Here is a 23378-nt window from a genome sequence, read left to right as displayed (position 1 = left end):
ATGTGAAATCGTGCTGGTTTTGAATTTTGAAATAGAACTAAGCAGTTTTAAGAACATCAGAGTAACTTTTGTCAATGTGAAATCAGTTAAAAGAGAACACCCACCATTTTTTTTTTTTAATTCATGGAAGCTATTTGTGTCCTCTTACTTATAATATGAAATGACCAGTGTCAGACACCAGGCAGGTATGATTCTATCAAATGGAAAAAAACATAAAGGGATCAGTTAGGATTTTAAAAGAAGGATATGTCAACATGTCAGGACAAAGGTTTGGAATATAGTGACTACCTAAGAGGCTATGGAAGAAGTGAGATGGTGAACTGAGATGACTCTCTTTCCTGACCTAAATGAATGGTTTCTGTGCAGTGATAATACTTTATATATGTAACTATAATTCATTTTCAAATAGTTTTTTTCAAGCTTTTGCTGGATTCTTATTCTAACTTTATAGATAGAAATTGTTCATTTCACAAATGGAAGGAACTGCAGTAAAGTATTTAAGAGGCTTACTTAAGATGAAAGGAGCTAGTTAGTAATCAATAGAATAGATATGGAATCTGGTCTGTTGTTCTAGAGATCATGCTATTATATGAGCTGACTCCTAGTAATTACTGAGAAAACTGAAGTTATGTACTAAAATGTAGGTTTATTGAAGGCAGATCCTGAAACATTTTGTAAATCAATGTGAAATTTGCAAACAAGCTAAGATACATTTTCTTGAAAATTGTCCTAATTTTTGATTGTATAGTTTTGTCTTCTGTGATTCTATTTGTTCAGGCATATTAGCATAAATTTTTCATATCGATCACAACATATCACCTGGTTATTTGGTCATCATTTGATTTGGGATTTGGTAAATTTGGATGTCACATAAGTACTATTTTGTATTGTTTGTATTGAAAGACTATTGTATTGTTTACTTGCAGGCAATAGTTTCCTTTTCCTTCTAAGCCTTAAAATAATTGAGTGCCTTTTCCTTTTCTTCTTTAAAAAATCAGTTTGAGTGAGTATTTAAAGGAGGAAATGCATGTTGCTCATAGAACTGGGTCCCCTTCCCATCCAGTGGAGTAACAGAGTCCTGGCTAGAGGCTCAAATATATTGCTAGGTTTTTTAAGTCAACTTCAAAATATCCAAAATATATCAAAGGAATGAAAAAAGGTTAACATCAATCATTTCTTTAAATGTATCTCGTATAATTTATTATGACTTGGGCGATTAGGTAAAGTACTTGGTTCAGTCTCCTGTGGGTGCTTTTTCAAAACTGGGAACAGTTGTGACAGAACGTGACAGTGATGAGTCAGTGTCAGTAGCTCATTCTTCCACCTGTGGGAGAGGCAGATGAGCGCCTCCTCACTGTGAGGACAGACTACCACATGTCAGGGTGTTCTCTAGTGTTTAGGGAAAGAACAGCTACCCAAGGTTGAAGAGAGACCTGTTGAGTTTCCACTTTGGGCTCACTAAGATTTCCCTGCTGGAGCAGGAGGCGGAACTGCTAAGGTCGCAAACAGATACAGTGGAACTTGCCAGAGCTGCTTCCATCAAGTCTAGTTACCTCTCTTACCAATACATAATTTCAGACAATACATGCATGATATCTAGAGCATTTCTTGTGGATTGTGTTGTGGGGAGGGAGACATTATTTTTATAACAGTTGTCAGTTTTACCTGTTTGGGAGTCTTGCATTGATTATTTATTTTTATTTATTTTTTTGGCTGCACTTGTGGCATGTAGAAATTCCTCAGGCCAGGGACCAAACCCACGCCATAGCAGTGACAATGTCAGATTCCTTGAACTGCTAGACCATAGAGGAACGCAGGGAGTCATGCATTTAGAAGGAGTGCTACTCAATTTGTCTCTTCTGGGAATTCTTTGAAAGGTGCGACCTAATGTTCCCTGTTATTTTGGGAGCACTTGGAAACCGAGGAAAGGGAGATAGGCTGAATGGTGAGGTGATGCTGACCTCTCTCTTCCATTCACTTTTCCTACTTTTATTAGAATTCTCAAAGAAAATTTATATATTGCCATTCTCAGAGAAAAATTAATATTTACACCTCAAAATTTTACTTGCAATTTTTTCATTCTTAATTCCAAGTCAAACAATTTGATTAGTATTTATTTTTTTCTAAGCTGTTATCTATCCTGATTTCTTAAGAAAAACAGTTTCTTCTCCTAAAAGGATAGTACTTGACCACAGTATGTAAACTTGCATTTAGTAACAGAATAGTACTAAAATTTAGTACTAAACCCATTTTGACTAAAATTAGTTGGCGAGTTCATCCCCAATCCCTGAGAAATAAAGAGGGAGAGAGTGACATCAAAACTTAGCCATCAGGAAACACTGATATTTCTTAAAAGAATTCAGAAATTTAAAGAAAAATATGATGCTTGAAATAGCTCCTGAATTTGGCCCACCAATATAACACACTTCCTCACTCACACACTAACACATACTTTGACTAATTCTCTATGTGTTTATTCTATGAAAATATACGATACAGTAATGACTACCTAAAACAAAATTCTTTTACAGTATTTTAGAAACAATAGATATTACTGGCAGGTACGTTGAGGAAGGAACACTGGATGAAAATTATGAAAATTAAATCACATTTTGGAAAAATGAGTGAATTACTTTTTGCAGAACACAGATAACCTGAGAACAATTCAGTTAACGCTTTTGGTTTGGAAATACAATAGAAGCTTCCTTCACCAACTTTGAATGAAGCACCTGGCCAGTTTAACTGCCACTCTCCGTTCCTTCGATAGATTATACCAACTGACGTCCTATACATATGAGTGCTCATGGCCACAAGGTTACCCTCTGGCCAGTCTACAGACTTCTTCTACTTCTAACTGAGTTATACACTTACTAAGTGTAAGTTGTGATGGTTACCAAACCAGTTAGTGCCAAATGTGTGACAGTGAAATTATGATATTTAACTAGATATTAAAAAGAACAATGAAATACATTAGAAGAGTTTTGGATTTTATGAAACCTAAGTTGCATACTTTGGAAATATTGAATAAAGTGAATTATTCACACAGTTCTTGCCATATCAGGTGTTGGTAAGAATACTGTGAAAGATGGAGTGTGTGTAGGGGAATTTTCTCATTAAGATGGCTTTACAAGTATCTTTAAGTTTTTTGCTCCACATTAAAGAAAGTGAAACTGAAACTTGAGGATGATACAATAACAGTTGAGTCAAGAAAGATGATATGGAGCTTTGATTATTTGATTTAAGCTTGATGAAAATGCCTTAGTGCCACACAAAAAGTTTGGCAGCTGAACATGTATTTATATATTTTAAGTAGAAATGCTTAACATGTATGTATTACCTGCATGCCTACTCATTTTAAACTGGCTTTTTGATTAAGTGAACAACTACCATTTATTAAACACGTCAACATGAATTAACATCTCAGATGCCTATTTTTTTGGGCTATGCTTGTGGCACTTGGAAGTCCCTGAGCCAGGAATCAAACTTGTGCCATAGCAGTGACCTGAGCTACTGGAGTGACAAATACAGATTCTTAACCTGCTGTGGCACAAAGGAACTCCTCAGATACCTTTTTAGATGAAAAAAATAGTTCATCAAAATATGCATATAATATTATTCCATTTACATAAAGTTCAGAAGTATGCAAAACTAAGCAATATATCATTTAGGGATGCAAATATAGATGGTAACATTACTAAGAAACAAAGCACTGGTTGTCACAAAAATCAGGATTCTGGTTATACATAATTATATTGATGGTTATCCATTGCAAAGTGGTTGAAAATGGCAGTTAAATGAGGTGTCACAGGAGCCCAGTTGTACCTTTGGGATAGTTCACCTTGGTGAAGGTGCATACTTAATGTGTTAACTTCATATTTTTCTGGTTCCTATGCCCCTCTTGATTCTGGTGTTTTGGAGTGATGTTCAGCCTTCTGCAAGTCCTAGAAATGGTCTGTCCCTTTGATTGGCAACTATTTCCATCCTATATTTTTTTACCCTCTTTACTTATTTCCTTTTGGAAATTGACTTCCAGAGAAAGAGCCACTCATGATTTCCTACCAGTAGTTAAATAAATTGGCTCAAGTATAAATATCTTTTTATTCAAATAAGAGAATTCTTATGATTATCACCGCAAAACCTTTATTATGTAAATTTTCAAACATACATAAAAATTGAGAGAATATAAAATGAATCACCATGCATTCCTCACCCAGACTCAGCAATTATCAACATTTTCTTCTTATGATGAAATTTTAGATTTTAATAAACAGCATTGACTTTCTTGAGTGCTAGTTTGTGTTTAGAAGTAGAATGAGCATACTCTGAAATTTAATGGATTTGAAATGTGTTTCAGTTCACTGCTTACATCACTTCTGTGATTCGAAGCACTTTTAGTTATTTTTTATGTAAGAGAATAAATTGCATTTTTAATAGCATCTCATATGGTTGCCTGAGGTAATACATTCTCACACTGAATTATAATTCAGTGAGAAAATATATTATTTTTTCCTAAAAACAAGCACCAGTGTTCTGGATGAAATTAGGATTTAAGATCTAGAATTTAAAATTAGTATTTGGCTGATGTTCAATAGTGTCTAAAGGGTAGTGTTTAAGATATGATTATAGCCCATTAACAGAGAAAAATTTTAATTTAATTTTTCTCTAAGTTTAGATATTTTCACTTTGGGTATAGCAATTTTGTACTTTTGGATTCTTAGATATCAGATATTATATTTCCACATAATTATGACAACAGACCTTTTATTCCTCCCAGTCTAAATACTTGTAACCAGTTTTAAGTACAAGGAAGGGGAAGAAAAAGGCCCCCCACCCCCTCTGCAGATGGCTTTCTTGTAAGAACAAAGCAGACCAAATGCGAATCTTTAATAGAATTTTAAAGTAATGACAGAGTTTTGTCTGTATTTTATATGATGGTACCCAGAAAAATGATGACACATTTTGAAAATTTCATCCAAGGGAAGAGGACAAAGGAGCCTCCACAGTATACTTCTACAGATACCAGGAGGATAAAAATGAAGTTGCTTTTTGATTACCATTCAATGCATTCTGCTTTCTCTACACTGTGGTTGCACATATAAACAATCGGAGAAGACTAAGGCTGGTACTCAGTTTACTCTTGGCAGAAATCACCAACACCCAGCAATCCTACTCACAAACTTAATCAGATTCCAAAGGGATGGGAAGAGTGATCACAGTGCCCCATCCTCCTTTCATTCCTCAGGGAGGTGCTGATGGTCTATGCCCTGCTCGGGGAGCGGATCAGAATATTTCTAGTCTAAGGGGACCCAAACAGAAAGAAGGCTACACCAGACTTGAAGCTTTACTTCTCCTCAAAGGGTGACACTAATGCCCATGTTATAATGATTCCACATAAGACAATAATTCTGTTATTCAGTACAGTCATGGCATGCAAACTGTTTACTTCCCAAGCCCTGAAACCTTGCTGAACCATTCTAATGCCAACATCTATTTTCTGTGCATATGCTGGGGTTACACACATTAAAGTAATACTACCTGTTGTTACAAATAAACTCCTACATGTATAACAGCTCAAACATGATAGATGTTTAGTTCTTACACAACATCCAAAATTGGTGTTCCTGATTAGTAGACAATGCTTATCCATATGGTGATTCAGGGCTCTGGGCTCATTCCATTTTGCAATGTTGTTATCTTCAGCACATGGTTTCTAAGGCTACTGTGCTTATATCATCAAGCTGGCAAAAAGGGAAAGGGCTTAGAAAAGTTTTTATGAAAACTTGAAATTGGTACCCATCACTTCTGCTTCCAGATGCTATTGGTAGAAATAAGTTCTGTGGTTACCTGACGCTCTACTTAGTAGCACAGAAAGAAGAGGACATGGGTTCTGTGGAGAGCTGACCATCTTCAGCCACAGTTACACACATCATTCTCTGTACTTGTGGAGTCCAGGTATTTTCCACTTATATCTACTTAGGAGCTTTTCATGAACGAGCCTGAGCCTGGCCAAGCCTTCTACACAACAAAGTTAAGGTATTCATTCAACTTTATGTAATTAGTTCCTTGTGCCTTTTGATGTCAAGGACTAATAATACCTAATTCTTTTCCCAGAAATTGTTACATTTAAGGAAGAAACAGAAAGGGCACTAATTTTGAAGAACGAATGGTGGCAGCTTAATATTTGCTCATTAGAGTCCATCATTGCCAACAGATTTTGTTCTTTGAAATAATTTTCATAATTACTTGACTAAATTCCTCCATGAAAATAAATGATGACAATTAACTCAAATTTTGCTTTAGGATGTAGATAATTAGTGAGTCTGTGTTTTCCAAATGTCTCTGTCATGAGGGCAAAGATGAGAATTCGAAATTCTTTCCTTGCAAAGCGGCAGCACTGAACTATGCACAGAGCCTGATGTTCAGAATCATGAAGTCCAAGTGGTACCCGGACACTCAATTTCCATGTGATTTTAGAACTGCCACTCTCCTGTTCTATATACTCCCTTTTACAAAATAGCTCTTACAGATATATTTTGAAGCTCACTTTGGGATGATAGCAATAAAAATATTTTTGAAAATTTAAAGTTGCTGTATGAGTTCTAGGTGCTATTTCTTCCAAATTAAGTTACCAATAAAGATTGGTAAAAGGAACAAAAACTGATGCCCTGGTTAGACAGAGACCTCTCCCTCAGCCTCCAGCAAACCTTATTTTTACAAGGAGGATGGGTTACTACTTCTGGGTATTCTCTGAATGCTGCTTGGCAGTGCCTTGAAATTGCCTCTGTTTTGCACTGAAACTGTTACGGATGGTCTTGTGGTCCCTGCCTTGCCCTGGTCTTGACACCGCCTGGAAGTCTGGGTTTGTTTTACAGTCACCAGCAGAGGAATTAGCTTTCCTGAGTGGATACCCTAAAAACCCAGGCTATGTTTTGTGTTTTGAGAGACAGTGGCCAACAGGAACACGGATATTTTTAACTTAAACTCGGAGATATAGGCACATTCAAAAATAAGAATCATTTGTCTGGAGTTATTAATAAGAAATAAAACTACTTCATGCCTTATTGAGTAGAGCTCTATCTACCTCTGGGGAGAAGAATTTAATGATTTTCCTTCTGAGAATCACTTTTCTATTGATCCTTTACATAAACAAATATCTCTTTTTTCTGCCTCAGGAAAAAATCAGATCAGAGAAATGAAATCTTAATGTCCTAATATTTGAAAAATGACTTAAAAATTTTAGAGTGTAACAACTTCTTTTTCTGGTTCATAAAATCCCCAAGTATCCTTAAAAGTATCCTTAGTTATACCTTTAAAAATCTCTAAGTTTTTACTGTTAGCTAGGTGAAACTTAAATAACTCTATTAACCAGATTTAGAGAAATTTTCTTTTTTAATAAAATAAAATTGAATTTTCTCCAAGAAATTAATAATTGGCTTGGCTTAGGAATTTTGGAGCTGTTTATAACATTATGAGCAGAAACTGTGAAAGGAAATGTAGAGCCAAAAAATTTGTGTAATAAGACACATATTTTGTGTTGATTTTGCTTTTGGCTTTTTCTGCCTGATACTTGCATCACTACCAAGTCTCAGGATAAAGCACCTGCTCCAGCCATTAAAGCCCTTTCAGCAGCTGGTCCTTGAGCACCTACTGCGTGCTGGCACTGTGTGCATCACTGTGGTTCTGCAGCCACCTGCAGGGACCATCTTAGCCTGAAGTTTGAAAATATTCTTACATTGGTCTCAGGGAAGCATCAGTCCTTGAAAGTGTTTGCTATTGAAAAAAAGAAAATAATGCTTCTAAGTGAGAGAAAATGTGTTAATGCCAAACTATTACCCCAACTTTCTCCTCAGGAAAAAAAGAGAAAGAAGTAGTCAGAATTTAAGAACTGCCATGAGAATTGTGTCCTTTATCCACTGCTATTTTTGAAGCCAATATTATTAACCATCAACATCAATGTCCAAAAACCTTTCATAAAAGTTAATAGTTTAGAAATAATAGCTGACAGTGAAATGTCATGATGTGAATTATAGAAGCAATGTAGACTTCTGAATCTTCTTTTTCTCAAGCTAGTTGAACTTTTCCTGTTGAAAGGAAAAGAAAAAAAGATACACTTCCAACAGGTACATTTTTCCCCTTTAGGCAAAATGTCTTAAGAACTGAAATTCATTGAAATATATACATAGATTCTAATGTCTCCATGAAATTTGTCTTAAGATTATTGCCTCAAGAAGGAAAAAAAAAGTTAGTTCTGACCCCTTTTAGTTGTGATTTTAATTTTATATGATTTCTAATTTTATCACAGAAGTTTATATTGAAAATCATCTCAATATCCATTTCAGTATCCATAAATTATGTTATTTATAATTTCAGACTAGCTGCTAATATGTTTATTTTCTCTTCTTGGTATCTCTAATCAGCTGCCTTATGAGATTTATCAGCAATACTAACACTGAGTCAAGATCATGTATTATTAGCCTCTGTCTTTGTAATCTGGTCTGGACTGAGACAAGAAATCCTTAGGAGACCCAAACCAACTTGCCTTCCTCCTGATAGCCCCTTCCCATACTGGCTGTCCCCAGGAGCTTAGAAGTATGGATACAGCCTCCTGCTTGGGAAAGTGACTGAGCTGTAGCATCTGTCACTCATTTTTCAGAAGATAACATTATGTATCTGGTCAGGGTGTGTCCCCATTTTTCTCACCATCCCATATACTTCTCTTCAAAATTGTACCCGTTAACAAACAGGAGAAGATTCTTTTTTGCAAAAGGATACTTTTAAAATCAAACCTACGCAAGTTGAAATATCCACACCAGGCAGTGGTCTATGAAGGTGCATGAAAGCATATTGCTGTGTTTGACCTTCAGGTCCTACTATATACTCTAACATCTGCATATTTTCTACCTATTTGTATTGTCTTATATGATAGCCACCTCAGTTTTCCAAGCAGGGCTGTCATTGATATTTAGATATAGTGTGCATTAGATATTTGCAATGACTAATATATGCAGGGCTGGGTACTGTTTTGGTAGGAAAAACATAAATAATTTCAATAACTGAGACAGAAAATTTATAATAAAAAATAGTCTGACACAATGAGTGGGATTCTGTAAGAAGATCTGAAATTTGGAGGGAGAAAACATGCTGTGGTTTTTCTTTTTCCTTTATTCTTTTTTTAAAATCGAGGTAACATTAGTTTGTAATATTGTATAAGTTTTTATGTGTGCAACATATTTGAATTTCCATATACACTACAGCATGCTCACAACCAAAAATTTGGTTTCCATCCATCACCATACAATTGACCTTCTTTATATATTTTGCCCTCTCTGCTTTCCCTCTGGTAACCTCTACTCTCTTCTCTGTATCTTTTATGTCTTTTTTGTTTGGGTTTATCTATTAATTTTTAAAATAATACATATATAATATACTGCATCTACAAAAAATGAAAATCATAATAGAGAAAAGCATTTAACAATATTCAACACCCACTTATGATTAAAAACTCTCAATAAAATGGTTTTAGAAGGAATGTACCTCAACACAGCTAACACCATACGCAATGGTGAAAAACTGAAAGCTTGTCCCTTTAAGATCAGAAACAAGAAAAGGATGCCTATTCACCATTTTTATTCATCAGAGGATTAAGATTTTAACCAGAGCAATTAGGCAAGAAAAAATAAATGAAAGGCATCCAGATTGGAAAGGAAGAAGTAAAACTGTCACTATTTGCTGATGGCATGATTTTATATACAGAAAACCCTAAAGATACCACATCAAAATATAATAGAAATAACAAATGAATACAGTAGAGTTGCAAGGTTCAAAATCAGTATACAAAAATTTGTTGCATTTTTATATAGTAATGACGAACAAGCAGAAAGAGAAATTAAGAAAACAATCCCATCTACAATTGCAACAAAAAGAATAAGATACCTAGGAATAAATTAAACTGAAGAGGTGAAAGACCTGTACACTGAAAACCGTAATGTTATTGAAAGAAATTGAAGGAGACCCAAAAAAACCTGACGTTAATTTTTTAAAAATTTTATTGGAGTATCGTTGATTTACAATGTTGTTAGTTTCTCATGCAAAGCAAAGTAAGTTAGTTATGCATATGCATACATCCATTCTTTTTCAGCTTCTTTCCCATATACATCACTACAGAAAACTGAGTAGATTTCTCTGTGGCATACCAGTAGGTCCTTGTTACTCATCATTCCACCTAGAGTAGTGTGTATATGTCAAACCCAACCTCCCATTTTATCCCTCCTCTCAACAACTCCCATTTTTTTTACCTTTTTTTTCCTACTATACAGAATGGTGACCCAGTTACACATACATGTATACATTCTTTGTTCTCGCATTACATGTTCCATCATAAGTGACTAGACAGAGTTCCCAGTGCTACGCAGCAGGATCTCATTGCTAATCCCTTCCAACGGCAATAGTCTGCATCTATAAACCGCAAGCTCCCAGTCCATCCCACTCCCTCCCCCTCCCCCTCCCCCTTGGCAATCACAAGTCTGTTCTCCAAGTCCATCCTTTTCTTTTCTGTGGAAAGTTTCCTTTGTGCCATATATTAGATTCTAGATATAAGTGATATCATATGGCATTTGTCTTTTTCTGACTTTCCTCACTCAGTATGAGAGTCTCTAGTGCCATCCATGTTGCTGCAAATGGCATTATTTTGTTCTTTTTTATGGCTGAGTAGTATTCCATTGTGTATATATACCACATCTTTCTAATCCATCATCTGTCGATTGACATTTGGGTTGTTTCCATGTCTTGGCTATTGTGAATAGTGCTGCATGAACATGTGGGTGCATGTGTCTTTTTTAAGAAAAGTTTTGTCTGGATATATGGCCAAGAGTGGGAGTGCTGGGTCATATGGTAGTTCTATGTATAGTTTTCTAAGGTACCTCCATACTGTTCTTCATAGTGGTTTTAAAGTGTGAGCAGCGCCTTCAGGCCCAACACTTTAACAGTGTAACACAGCAGAGGTTAAGTCTTTCCCCTTTCTTGTCTGCAGAATTATCCTAACACTGAGTTAGGAGAATCCATAGCCAGCATAGGAAAAGTTCAGAGTAGCTATGATCAAAGGCAAGAAGCACTCTGTTCTCATTCATGGATATGTTGTAAAACACTCCTTAGGAACTTTCAATAGTGGTTGCCTTTAGAGAGCAGATTGTGCCAGGATGATTCATCCATTAGCTTATCTTCCATCCAATTCCTACATATTCACATTTCCTACAATCCTGCCCTCCAGCCAGTTTCAGTCACCCACCTCAGTGGTCTTGCCCTTATCAGAATCAATAACTGCTCTCTTGTAATGGCCAATGAATTATCTGGCTTTGTTTAGGACCAGTCACTCCAGGAGTACTATTTTCACCTGCTCCAGAACTCTGATCTTAAAATGACTAGCCCTCTTTTCTGCATTATCAATGTTCCCTCCCAATGCAGTATACACAAATGCTATAAAATCTCTAATCAATTTTGCCCCTTGACAGTCGATCCTCTTCAGCTACTGCCATGTACCTCTCCTCCTCTTTATGGCAAAACATCTTTAATGAGCAATATTTTCTGTTTCCTTATCTGATACTCTCTCTTACTCTGGTTCCCCCCGACCTACTAAAATTGCTTTTTATCAAGTCACCGATGACTTCTCTGATACCAAACATTGTGCTCAATTCTCAGTCCTCATTTAACTTGGCCCCTCTCACTGTCCTTTGGTATTACTGGTCATTCCCTCCTTCTTGGAACACCTCAGGACCAGTGTTGCAAGGCACTACTCTTTTATAATCTTACTTATTGGCTGCTTCTTATCAGTCTCCTTTTTTTTTTTTTTTCTTTTCCTCCACTTCCTGACATCTAATGTTAGAGAACCACAGGCTCAATCCTCAACTATCTTTTATTTCCTATACTTATTCTGGAATTTTGTTCTTCCCCAGGCTTTATGTCATTTATATGCTTAACTCCCAAATTCATATCTCCACCCTAACCTTTTTCTTGAGATTGATTTATCTATTTGATCCCAACAGACGAATGTTTAACAGACATCTTAAACTTAGCATATGCAAGCTCTGTATTTCCTCTCCTCTCTTCTCAAACTTCCCTTTTCCTCAGAATCCCCCATGTCATTAAATAGAACCAATATTTATGGGCAAAAGTTCTGTTACAAAGACCAGTAGGGGCAAAGAGATATAAAGGGGTTGCATCTTCAGTTTATTTATTCATATTTTGTTAGGCACCAGCTTTTTAATTACCCTCCAGCCATATGTTATGCTCCTAACTAATGGCTACATCTGTGGAAGAAAACAAACTCTTTTCAACAAAGTGATAAACCCTAAATCCTCCTTGTTTTATATGCAATCAACAGTACATCACAGAACTAATTCCCATTGATCACTATTTTGTTCTGGTCTAGCTTGTGTTCTGCCTAAAACATGTGACCAGGTGATAAATTGCAGCCCATATAATTAAGAGACAAGTAATTTAAATACTGTGTTATTCCTAGGAATTATAAATGGCTCCAGGGACAAGTTCTGAACAGTTTTTTGTTTCTCTTTTTTAATGTTGCCTTTTTAGTTCTCTCTCAACCCTCTTTTACTGAAGTTTTGTTCTTCAGTTTGAACTTTTCCATTTAGTATAGATATCAGAGTCAGAACAAGGTTAGTGTTAGTTCTTCTCAGCCCTAGGGGTTATTCTCAGAACAAATCAATTTGCCGTTGTATTTAACAAGGTATGTATTTATCAATCGTGTTGTTACTTTAAAGGATTTTAAAGAGATGTCAGTATAAAAATCTGGAGGATTATATTGACCATGAGGGCTTTTTGCGTGTGTGTGTGTGTGTTCTTTTTTTTCTTCTAGCTTTTAGCATGTTAAATAGCTTTCTGGTCTCTTCATCTGCCACATCAAAGTAATGACAGACTCTTACAGCAATAATAGAAAATTAAATGCTTGAAAATATATAACACTCCAGATATACAGATTTTAATCTTTTGATATGATTGGAAGGGAAATAGTACCTTAGAAATTTTGTTTATTTCATTTTGGTTTTTACTCTGTGAAATTGAAGAACTAATCATGCTTCATATGAAAGCCAAAATGAAAATTCTAACATATTGATGGATATTGAAACCTAGCTAATTTTCCCTTTACTTTGCTGTGTTTATTAAACATGTTAAATTCCACTTAACCAACTCTATACAGCAAGTTTCTATGCAGAATGAAGGATTCAAAAATGTAAAAAGAAGCACAGTTTTTTTCTTCAAAGATTAAGCCAGAGAAAAGAATTCACATAAACAACGGTAATATATTTTTACAAAAACCTTGTTCAGGCCTAAATATTTCTCCAGCTGGAGTCCATGTATTATCAAGGGACCTTCTAGTTCCCTCTGAGATGTTTTACATTTTATATTGTAATTTATAATCATTTGGAAATATTAATAGAATCCTGTTTAAGACTATTGAGATGAATTTCCCATAACCAAAAACTTATGTGAACTTAAAATATGTCTCTGTTTAAGTTTTTGATCCAACTGGCACCCTAAAGCAATTTTTTTTTAATGTATTGACAAGCTTGTCTGGTTGCTGTTAATGTTCTAATGTCAAAGTGATAGCAATAGCCTCAAGTCTGTCAAGTGCTTAGACCAAATTATTTTCCTAGTTACAAACATAAAATTTCTTTTCTGAAGTGATAATTTACAATTTAAAGATATATTTTAATTTGACTGTAGCTTTTAAATATATCTTAAAATATCACTTTAATTTGACACCACAGAAATGAATGTGGCAGAGCAATGATTTTTTTTTTTTTTTTAAAGTTGTGGTTTAATAATACAGCCACAACCATCACACTAACAATGCTAATTATGGGTTTGTAAACGTGTTGGATATAGATTATGTCATGGTTCATTTTCTTTCTGAAGCTTCACAGTTATTAAAAAGTAAGAACCAATTTTGTATTAAACATGGTTTTAAATACTTTCCATGAATTAATTTATTAATCCTGTGGTATAGGCAGAATAATAGCCCTTCAAAGATTTCCACATCCTAATACCCAGAACACAAGAATATGTTACACATATGGCAAAAGGGATTTTGCAGATGTAAATAAGAAGATGGACCTTAAATTAGGGAGATTATCTTGGATTATCTTTATGGGCCTGGTTTTATCACATGAGCCCTTAAAAAAAACAGAACTCTCTCTGGCTGGAGATCAGAGAGATGCAGCCAAAGTGAGAGAGATTCAAAATATGAGAGAGACTTAACCCAGCATAAGGGGAGAGAGCCACAGGAAAAGCATGAGAAGAAATAATGATAGCCTATAAAATTAAAGACTGACCCCAGGCTGACAGCAAACAGGGAAATGAGGACCTTAGTTCTCTAACTGCCAAGAACTGAATTTGGCCAACAACTGGAATGAGCTAGGAAACAGATTCATTCCTAGAACTTTCAGAAAAAAACAGTGTTGCTGATTTTGCCCTTGTGAAACTCTAAGCACAGAACTCAGTTGAGCTATGTTCTACCTGGAATTCTGACCTAGAGAACCATGGGCTATGTGTAGCAAATAGGCGTTGTTTGTGATAGCTAAATTTGTGATAATTTGTTACAGCAGCAGTAGAAAACAAATACAAATGTTTACAGTGGCTTGTGAGTTGGTACTATCATTACCTCCATTTTACTGGTAAGCAAACTGAGGCACAGAGAAGTTACATAACCTCAAAATACCCAATGGTTAAGTTGGGATTTTAACAGGAGAAATGAGCCATCATTTGAGAGAGTTTATTAAGGGCTTGTTAACACCTAAAAGAATATGCTGTGTATTAGTCAGATATATTTTTATTGAAAGAAGATGTATGTATGAATTGTATCTTTTACATTAGATCTGTAATAGTTCATTACAGTAGTATACCAGTAATTATTAGTAAATATGCTAATAAGTATTAGTATATGTTTCCTCAGACAATATTTTCAACTTCATCATATTTATTTTAGAGATGCACAATTAAATTGCTTGACCCATCAAACTAAGAGTTAATGACTAAGGAGTGAGAGTTCCTTACTGAATCAAAGGTATAATAACCAGAAATAAGAATTAAAGTAATAGTTTATCATGTTCAAAACACAAAATCAAGTTGAGACACAAAACATAAGATATTCAAATAATAGAACAAATTCTTGTTCTGAGAATTGTCATAAGATTCAAATACAGTTGGCCCCAGCATGAGGTGATGAAATGGTATGAAGTTGAGTGTTTAAATCTGTTTAAACTTTCTAGATTTCTGGAAATCAACACAAATTATGCTTAATTGCCTCTCTAATTTAAAAAATGACTTGTGAGAATTATGTGAAAATATAAGCACCACAGAAATAGATTTGATCACAATGAACAAAACTGAGCACATCGCAAAGTATCCTTGTAAAGTTTAAAACTGTAAATTATACATCAGCAGAGGAGACCATAAAAACTATGGTCATTAAAATTCTGCAAAGAACTAAATTAAATGAATATAATCGTACATTAATAAATATTAAACACTATAATGTGTTATAAATATTAATATTTAATAAATCAATGGGATGATTTATTAAATAATTAATAAGTTAAATGCATGAAAATATGAAGGGATAATTATTTTCTTAAAAATATTTTCAATTGAAAAAATATGGACATCTCAAGACTAGTTATATTTTATTGATGGGAACATGGACAGACTTTCAAAAAATTTTGTATCATTTATAATCAACTGACAGTGTTGCTAATGCTATATTTTAAAACATAAACTATTTTAAAAGTTCCCCATAATGGTACATGTTCAACATGACTGGATGGAGATGGTATAAGGCCTATATCTGAAAAATATCCAGGACTTGTTAGGAAAGAAAGGTATTTGTCAAGTGGAATCATTACAATATACATAGACTAGCCTTAGAAGTCAGAAATACATTGGAACATTATTGTTATATTAACATCTTATAATAATAAACTTTGTTACAGCTTATTTACTCAATTTTTGCTTTTTCAAATTTTGTAAATCAAAGATGGTGATTACGAGCACTTGTATCATGCTCTAAAAACTTTGGCTAGTTCATGGAAATATTCTTAAACATAAAAAATTTCCAGATAAAACAGAAGTACTTCTAAATTATAACACTTTTCAACTACGTTAGCAAAATGTTCAGCTAGCTTAAAATTTTCAGCCTTTATAGAATATCAAGCTGATGAAATAGAAGTATTTTTCAATAATTTTTACAATATATTTCAATTACGCTAACGTGTTAACTTTATTATTTTATTTATCTTTATTTTGTAGAGGGCATTATAAAGTAGAGAAGTCTGTGTATGACATGGGGGTCTTTTATTCTTTTTTTACTTTGGGGCTGTCATTACAGTCACACAAGTTAACTTTAAATTGTTGGCTCTGATAGAGTGAGATTTTATTTAATTTAAATTAAGGAGAAAAGAGGGAGCCACATTTGCCTCTACATATCCATATGTTTGGATATTGTTGCTGAATTAAATTAGCATTAAGACCTATAAATGTTATCACAGCTAATTTTTACACATGGCTTAATGTTGAAATCAGGTAGACCAAAAGCAAAATGATATAGCTCATATTACTAAAAGCACTCTCAAAATCTGGAGGTTAAAAGACATGTACATTACAAATGTATGCATATGTTTTATACACCCTCCCCCCATAAAAACCTTAATAGTCACACACATGTTCAACCAAGTGGTCTCTGGAAGATAAAAACCTAGGATGTATAATTTTAATATTGTGTCATCTTGGTCCAGAATGTATAATTGTTTCTGTATCTGCTAAAAGTAAGAATGTGCTGTCTTTTGACCATATGTTCAAGTGGTAGACTTGTCTAGAAATCTATGAGGAGCATAGATTTGGTAAACCATACTTGTTTAAGAAACTAGTTGGCTCATGGCAATATTAGTCAGATTGCTCCAAACAGGGTTGTATAGTCCCAACTTAAAAAAAAAAAAAAAGATTCTTCTAAGGCATTCTAAGCTCTTTTTAGACCACTGCTACATTCAAACTAAATAGTATTTCTTAGTGCACTGCTGCTTTCCTGTAAAGATTTCACTTTTATTAGACATCACCAACCCTTTGACATCTGTCTCCTAGATTTTTAACCCCTAGTCCTTCAAAAAAGACAAGGTGATAACATTAATTTTTTTTTTTTTTATTAAGAAACACGGTGTAAGTCTGTAAATCACAACAAGGATTTGCGTCAGATGTCCTGCAATATGGGTTGTTCGTTTCTGGAAGTGATAATACAGGGAGATCATAGATCTTTTCCCTGTATGTCTTTAAAAATCAAGTAGTCCTGGGAGTTCCCATTGTGGCTCAGTGGTTAACAAAACTGACTAGTATCCATGAGGATGTGGATTCAATCCCTGGCCTCACTTTAGTGGGTTAAGAATCTGGCATTGCCTTGAGTTATGGTATAGGTTGCAGACACAGCTCCAGATCCCATGTTGCTGTGTCTGTGGTGTAGGCTGGCAGCTACAGCTCCTATTTGACCCCTAGCCACCTGGGAACCTCCTTATGCTGCAAGTACGGCCCTAAAAAGACAAAAAAAAAAGTCATTAAAAATCAAGTAGACCAGAGGAGTTCCCATCATGGTGCTGCGGAAACGAATCCGACTAGGAATCATGAGGTTGCAGGTTTGATCCCTAGCCTCACTCAGTGGGTTGAGGATCCCGTGTTGCTGTGAGCTGTGGTGTAGGTCACAGACACGGCTTGGGCCTGGCGTTGCTGTGGCTGTGGAGTAGGCTGGCAGCTACAGCTGCAGTTCGACCCCTAGCCTGGAAACCTCCATGTGTGCTGCGGGCATGGCCCTAATAAAACAAAAAGACAAAAAAAAAAAAAAAAAAAAAAAAAAAAAGTAGTCCTAATTACATAGAATTGGAAAACCAGAGAGCTATATCGGTATAGCTATGTACTCAGATACAATTTTGATTGCTTTTTTTTTAATTCTAAAAAAGCCTAATATCTTGCATAATTCTCTGCAATAAACTGTCAGTGTATGAAGAAACAATTCTGAATGACATAGAATAATTTTATGAATAATGAAAATGCTGGAGGCAGATGTTAAACTTATGATTACAAAGGAAAGAAAGAAAGGCTTACTGAAATTAAATCATTCAAATATGCTGGAACTTCATGATTTTTGCAACATGATTATTATTGTAAAGTGCTCAAAATTCCTCTTAGGAATAGAAAGATGAGTTGTACCTGACGAATACTTCGCCTGTAAAATTTATACCTGAAATAATATGTTCAGTTAACTCCTTTATGTTTCACCTGAGTCATCCAAATTACATTAGTGAAAATCAAATAAATAAAATAAAAAATTAAATAAATTAATGCAAATTTATTCAGCATTTTATAAGTGCATTCTGTTGTCCTTCACAGTAAATGATTATATACTGAATGATGAATAGGGATTAATTTTTTTCTGTTGTGAAGTTACAGGTTGTTTGTCTAAAATACAATTTTTAAAGGTTTTTTTTTTTTTTCGGCCTGGCTTGAAGTGTCACAAATCCTTTTTCCACTTGTAAGACGATAACTGTTTGAATGTTTTACTATCATCTTTGGTCAAAAAAGTAAAATTTTCAGTAACCTTTTAAATAAATCTCCCTCATCCACACAAATGTTTAAATCTTGTCTCTGTGAGGTAAATGATATTTAAAATTTGGAACAGTACTGCATCAGTTATTCTTTTTAAAAATATTAATACCAATCTATAATTTGTGATCTTCTGAGAGAGAAAAAAGTGGGCTACTTGGAAACAGTAGCAATTTCTTCTCTTATGTTTTCCATTTATAAATATTTGATGGCTTCAATTCATCTTGACATGTATTAGCAATTAGAGAAATTCTAGAATCTCTTAAGGTAGACATTGCATAAGAATTTATTGTTTTTATAGTATTGCCAGTCTGCACTGTGACCACTCTAGGGTTCAGAAATATTGAGTGAACTATGGGATAGGACCAGTCTATGTGTATAAGGAACAAAGAGGACTCTTGGAAAGAAAATTGTTCCAAGAGAAGGAATGGGCATGAAAAGGTTGACAAGCCTTAATTACTGAAGGGAAGAGCAAGTCTGAATTCAGCGTGGGGTCCATGTCCTAGCTCACATCCTGTAACGCTATGAGGACTAATGTCTGAGGGAGTAAAATGGAAACCCCCATGGCAGAGTGAAGCACAGATCAGGGGAAGAGTCGTTCCTCTTTTGGAACTAAACTTAGCATTTTGACAACTGCAGGGTTCCAGTGCTCAACTGGGGGCTGAGGAGAATCTGGAGAGACTGGCATGAGAGAAATTTCATTCTTTGAGGCCTTAGGGAACCCCAGGGGTGCCTGCAGGAAACTGCTATGCCTATAGGGTGTGGAAAACTCCCATGGAAGTAAAATGGGGGTGCTGAGCACTAAGGAGCCACAGCAGAAGAAGAAAGAAACAGAATACCCAACATAGCAGCTAACTCAGCTAATGGTGTCTGGATTTATGGGAATGCACATAAGACACTCCCAGTAATACAGGAGAAGGAACTGTCAGGGGTTGGGTCTTCCATTGATAGGTCTGGATGGGTTTTATTTATGACCACTCTCTATGCCTTCCTTATAATAGATTATCAATAAATGTAGATTGAATGAATAATGTAATCTGATAATTTTCAACAGAGGTAGAAGAAAAAACTGAGAAGATAAAAGGTCAGCTGCCACCCTTATTCAATATGATTCTCTGTTAGGATCTGTCTTTAGGATTTGAACATTTAGAAGACAGAATTAAAAGGATACATTTTCACTTATCTAATGGTGGAACAAAATAATCCCATTTTGAAGCATTTAAACAATTTTGGCCACAGTAAAGTCAAACAATTTTAAAAATTAATACAAATGCTGTGCAAATTTTGTTTTTCTGTAGGATGATGTTCTGAAAATCAGGAATGTATTTTACTTCTTAGGATAATTTCCTGATTATCAAATTCTGAATATAAAGATTTTATTTTTAGTTCCTTTGCTCTAAGACAAAGTTTAATAAATCTTGATATTTTAAAAATGTCCTAAAAAGATGATGATGTCAATAATGAAGAAAAATGAGCCATCACTGAAAAATACCAACCCTACATGTTTCTGGCAGCTGCCATACCAGCTACTTCAGCCCTACAGGAATAATCCCTGATAAAATAAATTAATTGATGTGCATTAATTTGTTTTCATAAATGTAGGAAAGTTCATGTTAAAGAAATATATTTAATTGTGTCACTTTCTTGCCCTTGATAGCTTCCTATCACCACTTGTTACACGTTGGTTTCCCCAGTATGCAGACTTGGAAGCTGTATTACTATGTAGGAGTTTTATTAGGGAATAGTTTCAGGATCAACAGTGATGGAAAGAAAGAGAAAAACTGCAGAATTACATACGGGGAGAAGTGGAACTGAGGATCTGTCTCCATGGGGCCTCACTTGAGGAGTTCTGAGGTTGACATAGCCCTTCTGAGTTGTCCTGAGTTGGGGACTAGGAACCAGGCTTTCTTGTTTCTATCTATCAGTCATGGGCCACCATGAGAAGGAGGCATGACCTTGGTTAAGATGGCCTTCCTCAGCAAGGCAATCCCCAGAGGGAGCCAACAGGGGAGGGCTGAGGGCTTCTGGCTGGCAGCACTCTTAGCAGGGAAGAAGTTAAGTCATTTGTTTTTGAAGGGAGGTTCGAGCAGTACATTACGGCATCTACACACCACTCAACTGGATGAAATCATACAGTAATACAGCTCTCAATCCCAGGTCAGATCCAACATACCTTCCCAATTTATTCTCTGCTATTAGCCTACCTATACCCTGGATGCCAATCAACACCCTGCCCCCAGTTTACCTTTATGCTATTGTAAACAATAACCCAGACAGACTCTCTTCCCACCCTTTAAAACCTAATTTTTCCCTCAGTCAGAGTTAATGCTTCTTCTGTGCTTATACCATTAGCATTTACCTCCTATTACTATTATTTACTAACTCCTCAAAAGATAGCTACTTTTTCATCATATTATACAACAAATACTTAACATAGAGCCAATACACAAAGGTCCTATAAACATTGAGTGACCACATGAATAATGAATGAGCAATAATTCACAAGACTAAGAGGAAGCAGATGTCATTTATTTATTTCATGGAGACTGATTATCCTATTAAACAAGCCCAATTCATTAAGGGCATAAATTAAATCACAGTATTTACAAAAGTTCTCGTATATGTCTGAGACTGCTTGGAATTTTGGAAAATAACAATTTATTCTCTGTCTTCAAGGTTCCTATGACCTATTTAAAGTGACAGGAGATGAAAATATAAAACTTAAATGTGTGACAGAAAACAGGATCTAATACAAAGATAAATGAAAAATCACAAAGAGCCCATCTACTCTGAGATGTGTTATAGGAAGTTATTTATGATGTTTTTTTGTCCAGAATTCAGGTCCCATCTTCCCACAGAACAGTATTTGACATACTAATCAATTTCTCTGGATGGCTTATATAATCCTATTTATTAAATTTAAAATAAGCCTTAGGACTAACAGTGATATATAATGTAGTAGCACTTACTATGGCATTTTTATTTGTATGTCAAATTTAATTAATGGACTATTATGTTCATATATTCAGTAAATATTTTGATGAGCACCCACTGTATGCCAGGCACTGGGATATAGCTGTGAAAAACTCAGATAAGCTCCTTCTGTTCATGGAACAAACGGTTTTTGGGCAAAGGCAGGTGCTGAGTGATCATAATAATGAGAGGAGTGTTATGAACAGGAGGTTTTGATGTTATGGTCGCATTCAACAAGGGAGCTTCTTGGGCCGGGGCCGCTTATTTAAGGCAGGACTAGGCTGAGGTGTTAAGGGCTAGTTAGCTGTAAACTGGAGGCTGGAGAGAAAAGGAGGAAAAATGAGTTCCAAGTAGAAGGAAGATCATGTGTCATCCATGTCAGAGCATGGGAGAAATATGCCTATACAGGCCATTTGAGTAGCAAAAAAGAACTGTCTCGTGGTGTGATTACTAAGAGCAATGTGAGACAAAGCTGTGTTGGAAAGATAGGTAAAGGTTACATCATGACAAGCTTTGTAATAAGACCACTCTTGTCTTTAATGCCATGGAGAGTTAAAGGTGGGCAGTATACTCTCAGGTTTGCATTTGTGGAAGATTATTCTAGAAGCAGTGTATAAGAGGAGTTGTAAGGGTCAAGGATGGCAGTGGGGATACCAGATGGCTAATGCTCCTGTTGAAAGTAGACAGTAAGTTGGCCTGAGGTATTGGCAGTGGAAATGGATAGAAGTGGATGGTGGTGAGTCCGGAGAATGAATGTTGCTTGCAGATTGATGATGCCCAGGGCACTTGAAGTTGCAATACACCTGTCTCCTCATCTGATCTGGTCAGTGTGGGAGAGGCTCAATTCTGTTCCTGTTCAGGCACAGGCCACAGGGCAGGAAAGGAATCCTTGGTCAGGTGGCTACAGCAGAGGCAAAGGTGGAAAGTGAGCCACCCTAAGCAAAGCAGGGTGAAGAAACAGAGTGAGTCTGGGGTCTGTACCCAGTGGGGAGGAGAGTCCCTGGCCCGTCAGCACAGAAGAAAAACAAAAGAAAGCAGCCCTTGATATATGCAGCTGATTTTTACAGGTAGTCCTCAATGTTATTACCAATGGGTCTGACATTGAGAGCCAGGTCATTTTCTCCTATTGGATACTAACAATCTCTTATCTCCAGACAAGGTCACCCTGAGACAATGAAAAAATGAAACAGAACAGGGCTACTTCATAATTCTAAACACAGACAAAAATATGGTTATTATGTCATCCACAAAACATCCAAATATAGAAACCCCCTCTTTTTCTAACAACAACCAATCTGGAGCAAATGCTGCTTCCTTAGACCATCTCCCAAATCACCCAATCCAAGCCCCAAACTTGTAACAGATTCTTTCTGACTCTCTCACTGAGATGCCCCACACGTCCCCAGATTACTGCAATAAGTAATAAACTCAACTTGTTCAACTACAAGGTGTGGGGGGTGGTTCTTCATGGTCTTTGGCTGAGGGCACAAGCAGTAAGTTACAAATTCATAAATTGGAAACTGCCTGCCTGTCTGTGATGCATTGGCATTTAGTGCCATGGAATGACACACCATGGGCACATAATAAGCATTTGCTAGACAAACAAGGAAGCTTTTACAGCGATGAAGAAAAGACTACTGCAATAATCCACCTGCTTATAATCTGTTCCGACCAGTCCCCTGGTCTCAAAATTTGATCTAAGCCTTCACTGAAAAAGAAACAGGGAAAAAATTACAACAAAGAACTAAAGCACA

At 35.6% G+C, this 23378-nt stretch overlaps 1 long non-coding RNA gene across 31 annotated transcripts in view; it reads right to left on the bottom strand.

Moving 5' to 3' along the window:
• The window catches only part of LOC102163402 (uncharacterized), a 204980-nt gene that overhangs the window by 25736 nt on the left and 155866 nt on the right, over positions 1-23378 (bottom strand). For 8 of the 31 annotated variants that reach the window (XR_014815818.1, XR_014815812.1, XR_014815795.1 and 5 more), the window contains one exon: positions 21160-22525. The exons of 22 other annotated variants lie outside the window; for them this stretch is intronic. This is a non-coding gene — a long non-coding RNA (uncharacterized LOC102163402). Of the gene's footprint in view, positions 1-21159; positions 22560-23378 lie in introns of those variants that run through there. One more of the 31 variants, XR_014815815.1, reaches the window with a different exon arrangement.

The sequence above is a fragment of the Sus scrofa genome, chromosome 9 (assembly GCF_054392235.1).
Source record: "Sus scrofa isolate SSC_HxYL_T2T_F1_AM1 chromosome 9, Sscrofa_HxYL_maternal_Yorkshire_Landrace_v2.0, whole genome shotgun sequence".
Classification (NCBI taxonomy): domain Eukaryota; kingdom Metazoa; phylum Chordata; class Mammalia; order Artiodactyla; family Suidae; genus Sus; species Sus scrofa.
The sequence above is the reverse complement of the archived record's forward strand: the minus strand, read 5'-3'. Positions and strand labels throughout refer to the sequence as shown.